The sequence below is a fragment of the Cebus imitator genome, unplaced genomic scaffold (assembly GCF_001604975.1).
Source record: "Cebus imitator isolate Cc_AM_T3 unplaced genomic scaffold, Cebus_imitator-1.0 Scaffold32, whole genome shotgun sequence".
Classification (NCBI taxonomy): Eukaryota; Metazoa; Chordata; class Mammalia; order Primates; family Cebidae; genus Cebus; species Cebus imitator.
This window is the reverse complement of record NW_016107347.1, coordinates 7,396,810-7,403,491: the sequence shown is the minus strand read 5'-3', so window position 1 is coordinate 7,403,491 and position 6,682 is coordinate 7,396,810. Positions and strand designations below refer to the sequence as shown.

At 40.0% G+C, this 6,682-nt stretch overlaps 1 protein-coding gene across 2 annotated transcripts in view; it reads left to right on the top strand.

Annotated features, from left to right (window-relative positions):
* Nucleotides 1-6,682, top strand: part of CTTNBP2NL (CTTNBP2 N-terminal like) — a 61,260-nt gene that overhangs the window by 10,632 nt on the left and 43,946 nt on the right. For both annotated transcript variants that reach the window (XM_017524317.2, XM_017524316.2), the window contains exon 2: nucleotides 4,522-4,646. The gene's annotated coding sequence lies outside the window, so the exon portion shown is untranslated. The remainder of the gene's footprint in view (nucleotides 1-4,521; nucleotides 4,647-6,682) is intronic.

Genomic DNA, 6,682 nt, shown 5'->3' with positions numbered 1-6,682 from the left:
AGTGATTCTCCTACCTCAGCCTCCTAAGTAGCTGGGACTACAGGCACTTACCACCATGCCTGGCTAATATTGTACTTTTTGTAGAGATGGGATTTCTCCATGTTGGTCTGGCTGGTCTCGAACTCACGACCTCAGGTGATCCACCCATCTCAGCCTCCCAAAGTGCTGGGATTATAGGTGTGAGCCACCACGCCTGGCCAGCCTGGCTAATTTTTGCATTTTTTGTAGGGACAGGATTTTGCCATGTTGTCCAGGCTGGTCTTCAACTTCTGAGCTCAGGTGATCCACCAGCCTCAGCCTCCCAAAGTGCTGAGATTGTAGGTGTGAGCCGTGGCCTTCAAAATCAGCTTTCTTTCTTTTCTTATTATTTATTTTTTGTAGAGATAAGTCCTTGCTGTTGCCCAGGCTGGTCTTGAACTCCTGGCCTCAATTGATCCTCCTGCGTAGGCCTCCCAAAGTGCTGAGATTACAGGCATGAGCCACTGTACCCAGCCAGTAAAATATTTTCTAGTAGCACGTTGACATGTTTTACTTCCTAGACTAATCCTTAAATGCCAAAGAGAAATAAAAGGAACTATTTAGAATGTTGTCACTCTTTTATCCCAAATGAATAAATGATCCTTCTAAAAAGTTAGAATCTTAAATCTTTCGAGATAGTCAAGGTAGTGTGTCAACACCTTCTACCCCCTGATATGAGGTTGCTTTGAATACATTTTAATTTTTTTTTTAAGGAGCAACTCGATTAACTGAAGCTTTCAGTCCATTTTTTTAAAAATAGCAGTGCATTTGTGTTTGTATTCAGATTTAGTATTTGTAAATATGGCAAGTTTCTTTTTCATTAATATTTCTTGTATTTCTAAGAAAGTACACGATCTTGTGGGAAACTATCAAAAACAGCCATTTCACATATCAGTCTTGGTTCTCTGAATTTTAAGAACTAACTGGCCTCCTGTATTTTGGCTTGGCTTATATGGATTGAAGGAGTCTTTATAGGCTGGGCACCATGGCTCACCTATAATCCCAGCACTTTGGGAGGCCGAGGCGGGCGAATCACTTGAGGTCAAGAGTTCTAGACCAGCCTGGCCAACATGGTGAAACCCCATTTCTACTAAAAATACAAAAATTAACCAGGCGTGGTAGCAAGCGCCTGTAGTCCCAGTTACTAGGGAGGCTGAGGCAGGAGAATCACTTAAACCCCGGAGGCTGAGGTTGCAGTGAGCCAAGATTGAGCCACTGCACTCCAGCCTGGGCGACCAAGCAAGACTACCTCAAAAAAAAAAAGTCTTTACATAATTGGAGTAAATTTCCTTTATGTCTTTGCTCGCTAATCACTAATCACTTTGATCACCAATGCTAAAAACTTACTGAATGGCCTTAATCTGAGTCATTTGTAGTCCAAATATAAATTTCTCAAATTTGATAGCTGAGTACAAATTTCTTGTTAGAATATCTGAGTATATATTAAAAAGTGATTTTTAGCCGGGCGCGGTGGCTCACGCCTGTAATCCCAGCACTTTGGGAGGCTGAGGCGGGTGGATCACGAGGTCAAGAGATCGAGACCATCCTGGTCAACATGGTGAAACCCCGTCTCTACTAAAAATACAAAAAATTAGCTGGGCATGGTGGCGCGTGCCTGTAATCCCAGCTACTCAGGAGGCTGAGGCAGGAGAATTGCCTGAACCCAGGAGGCGGAGGTTGCGGTGAGCCGAGATTGCGCCACTGCACTCCAGCCTGGGTAACAAGAGTGAAACTCCGTTTAAAAAAAAAAAAAAAAAAAAGTGATTTTTATCCAGTTTTGCAAGAATGATCTCCTAGGTAAAATTACTGATTTTTAAAAAATTAGCCCAGTGATTTATTAAAATCTATATAGATTTTTTTGAGGAGTTTCTATGTCAGGAACTATCTAAGCCTCATCTGAAAATGTTGTTTTCCTACCTTATGTGGCAAAACCTATCACCTACCACCTGGAAAGAAAGAAAGCCTTCAGTTCTATGTAGATATGCCCACCCCCAGATAACAGACAAACATCTTGCTTGTACTCCACCCTGCCCTGCCCTGTCCTACTCTATTGCTTGCGTAGCTACAGAAGCTGTTTGGGGTGTTTCTTTTTCTGCCACTCAGCCTCTATATGGTAAAAGAGCAGCAATGCTTGTTATCTTATGGAATTAAGTCAGAATTCCAGAGCAGAAACTGGGACTTCTTCAAGAAGGAAGAAGCACAACCAAAACCAGAATGAGTGGAGCTTGTGTATTATCCAGAGAGGGGAAAAGATCAGAGCCCAAGCCACACCAACATCCTTCTAGGCAAAATCAGTACTCAGTACTACAGTTAAGAAGGCACAGGAGGTTGGTGCGGGGTGTGCAGTTTTTGATACCCATAACTTCTGACTATTGGTACAAGAAAGTTCATCTAGAAAAGATTCATGCTAGCCATGCATGGTGGCTCACGCCTGTAATCCCAGCACTTTGGGAGGCCAAGGCAAGCTAGATCATCTGAGGTCAGGAGTTCGAGACCAGCCTGACCAACGTGGTGAAACCCCATCTCTACTAAACATACAAAATTAGTGTATTTTTGGTGGCACACATCTATAATCCCAGCTACTCGAGAGGCTAAGGCAGGAGAATCTCTTGAACCCGGGAGGCGGAGGTTGCAGTGAGCTGAGATCACGCCATTGCACTCCAGCCTGGGCAACAAGAGCAAAACTTGGTCTCCAAAAAAAAAAAGAAAAGACTCATGTTGTCCAGGCTGTTGGCCTAAGATTTCATGGTGGGATGAAACCTGTGAATAGACCAAATGTTATACTGGACTGGCTCATTTGAAATCACTTATTGATAACATAAAAATAAGTGTTATACTTGGCCCTTAAGTGGGCTTATTTTTCCAGACTATTAAATTATCTTTTTTAAAGATAAATATCTTTATCTTTTTTATGGTATATATTTATGTGTATTTTTATTGAGAAAACTATAAAGCTTGATATTGCTACAGCTGGCTATACCACAGAGTATGATAATGTATCCAGACAGTTTGTCTACAAGTGGTTTTTATTTCAGATTTAGAGACTAGTATTCCTTAGAAATATCTGTGTCTAAACTCTGAGGAAAGTTGGGTCTTGGAAGGAATGAGCTGAGCATCTAGTTGAATTGATCTTGTCCTTGAGAGTTACTGATGATGACAATGACAAGTGACAGCTTAGAAGATAAGTAGGGAATGAATCTACAGACTACAATGTGGCATACCAAAAATCTGCCAATCATATTTCTGATAATGAATATTAGGCTACAAATGCCCTTTTTCTGAATATCCTGAGCCACATAATTCTGCCCATATATTGGGCAGAAATTGCTGGAATAGCTTATTCAGTGGTTTGTGTATATGTTGTTGGGTCTGTATTCTTGACTATATAACAAACTCATACTTCCTCTCCTAAACTGAGAGATTCATAATTAGTTTAATAACTGATTCTTGTTTTAATGAAACAACCAAGTACTTACTGTGGCATTATTTCTTCCTTTGACACTGTCCCCATTTGACTGTTAGTTTTCAGCAACTCAAATGGGCTTTCAGACTTCGTGCCTTAAAATACAAGATGAAAATTACATTTTATCAAATAAAATTTATCTTTTTTTTTTTTTTTCTCAAGGCAGAGTCTCACCCTGTCACCCAGGCTGGAATGCAATGGCACCATCTCAGCTCACTGCAACCTCCGCCTCCTGGGTTCAAGCGATTCTCCTGCCTCAGCCTCCTGAGTAGCTGGGATTATAGGCATGTGCCACCATGCCCAGCTAATTTTGTATTTTTATTAGAGGCGGGGTTTCACTACGTTGGTCAGGCTGGTCTCGAACTCTTCACCTCATAATCTACCTGCCTCAGACTTCCAAAGTTCTGGGATAACAGGCGTAAGCCACTGCAACAGGCCTAGGCATATCATTTTAAATAAAATTTGCTGGGCGGAATACATTGTTAGGAAATTATAAACAAAAAAATTACATATAATTTAACATGTAACATCTGATCATAAATGTGAAAAAGTGGAAGCTGGGGATGTGTAATTAGCCTTATAGACAGTCAAGATGCTAAGAGGCTGATTTGTTTGTTTATGGATTGTTGGAAGGTAAAGAGATGAGAATTTTCCTTACATGAATTTGGCAGTTTAAAAATTTCTGTTGTAATTATGTTATTTTTCTGTCTAAGTGCATTGTGCTTAAGTCATGGTGATTCAAGCAAATAGGTTTTTGTCATTTCAGGAAGAGAAAAGTCAGTAGTTAAAATGGCAGTGGACATCTTGAAAAGATCTCAAAAGCCTCCACCTTCCCTTATTTTAGTTGCAAAAGGGAAGTCAGATTCCTGGTATTTTTCATATATTATTCAACTTCAACTTGAAGAACTGGCTATTTTCTTCTTTCGTTATTATCAATCTATAGCTGTCAGGCCTCATCAGCGATGACAGTTGACATTAATGGGATTTACCAAACTTTATAGTATAGTCACATGAACAATAAATTTCTCCTTATTTTACAGCATTGGACACATTTCCACTATGCTAATGGCATTTTAAGTATATTTGTTAATTTCCCAATTCTTTACTGAAGAAAACTTTAACAGTTTATACTTGAGGACTGAAGTGTGACTCTGCCAATTATCAGGTCAGTATCACCCCATCTCTACCCTCACCTCCAAGAATATCACTGCTGTCCTAAAATGTAATACAGTTTTACTGTTATTCTTTTATATTTCAGACAAAAATTTATTGCAGTGTCCTATATGTTGAGATTACATTCAAGTGCATAGAACAGAAGGAATTGTTAAATTTTAATATTTATAAAGAGTGGTTATTGGAATATGCAAAAACAGATCTGTTGGTTCTTATGTTACACAACAGTGGCCTTTCTTTCCTCCTGTGTAATAGTTATATTGTATTCATGTAGACACTAAGCTGAGTTGGTCCCTTTTTTTTTTAGACAGAGTCTCAGTCTGTCAACCATGCTGGAGTGCAGTGGCGTGATTTCAGCTCACTGCCATCTCCACCTCCCAGGTTCAAGTGATTCTCCTACCTCAGCCTCCTAAGTAGCTGGGACTACAGGCAAGCACCACCATGCCCGGCTAATTTTTTGTAGATTAAGTGTAGACAGGATTTCACCATGTTGGCCAGGCTGGGTCTCAACCTCCTGACCTCAAGTGATCAGCCCACCTCCACCTCCCAAAGTGCTGGGATTGCAGGCATGAGTCACTGCACCCAGCTGAGTTGGGACATGTTAGTGAAATATTGCAGTTATTAACATTTGTGTGTAGAAGTGATTTGTAAACACAGAGAAAATAAATAAGAGAATTCTTCTTTGTCATTGACAAGGAATAGAACTTTTTCTTGCCTAAGCTGGACTGTTTTGTAATTAAAGTGACTCTGAAGATTGTTGTCATTTTACACTTTTATAAGGATGTATATTTATCATAACAGATCAAAGACTTTTTTTTTTTTTAACATATCCAAGACTTTAGGTACAATGTAATTTAGTTCTTTATATATGTACCTCTTATTTTTATTTAATTAGACTCTCTAACAAATAATACTTGATTTTTACTTAAAAGCTTAAAATGGAACGAAGAAGGACCCCAATTGCAAAAGGGCAGCTGAAGTTATTTTTCAGGTCATCGATCTTGGCTGCCTACAGTTTTTGATAGTGCCTTTCTTAAATTCTTTTGAAAAGTGAGACAAGATAATAGTTGCTAATAATGAAGCCATTAGTAATGAAACCAGGTATCAGCAATGTGGTAAGATGTTCTACATTTATTAACTCAATCTTCATAGCAGCCCTCTGAGTTAAATATCATCATCCCCTTTCACAGATTAGAAAACTTGCCCAGTTACACAACTAGGAAAATGCAGGTGTGCCATCTGACTACCAAGCTACTTGTACTTTCCAGTATAACCTCTTATAAAGTGTAGCTTTACTAGGTTTGTTAGAATTTTTTTGTTTAGTTTTGTTTTCGTTTTTATTTTTAAAAGAGATGTTACGAGACATCTCTGATACTAAAGTGAATGTCATTTACTAGTTGCTAAAATTCATTTGTTAGAAAATTAGAGGCCAAGCGCGGTGGCTCACACCTATTATCCCAGCACTTTGGGAGGCCGAGGCAGGCAGATCACCTGAGGTCAGGAGTTTAAGACCAGCTTGGCCAACATGGTAAAAACCCTGTCTCTACTAAAAATACAAAAATTAGCTGGGCATGGTAGCACATGCCTGTAATCCTACCTACTTGGGAGGCTGAGGCAGGAAAATTGCTTGAACCTGGGAGGCAGAGGTTGCAGTGAGCCAACACTGCGCCATTGCACTCCAGCCTGGGCAACAAGAGTGAAACTCCATCTCAAAAAAAAAAGAAAAAGAAAAAGAAAAAAAAGGCCAGGTGCAGTGGCTAACACCTGTAATCCTAACACTTTGGGAGGTGGAGGCGGGCGGATCACCTGAGGTCAGTTCAAGACCAGCCTGGCCAACATGGTGAAATCTTGTCTCTACTAAAATGCAAAAATTAGCCGGGTATGATGGCGGGTGCCTGTAATCTCAGCTACTCAGAAGGTTGAGACAGGAGAATCGCTCGAACCCAGGAGACATTGGTTTCAGCGAGCTGAGATCATGCCACTGCACCCCAGCCTGGGCAACTGAGTGAGATTCCGTCTCAAAAAAAA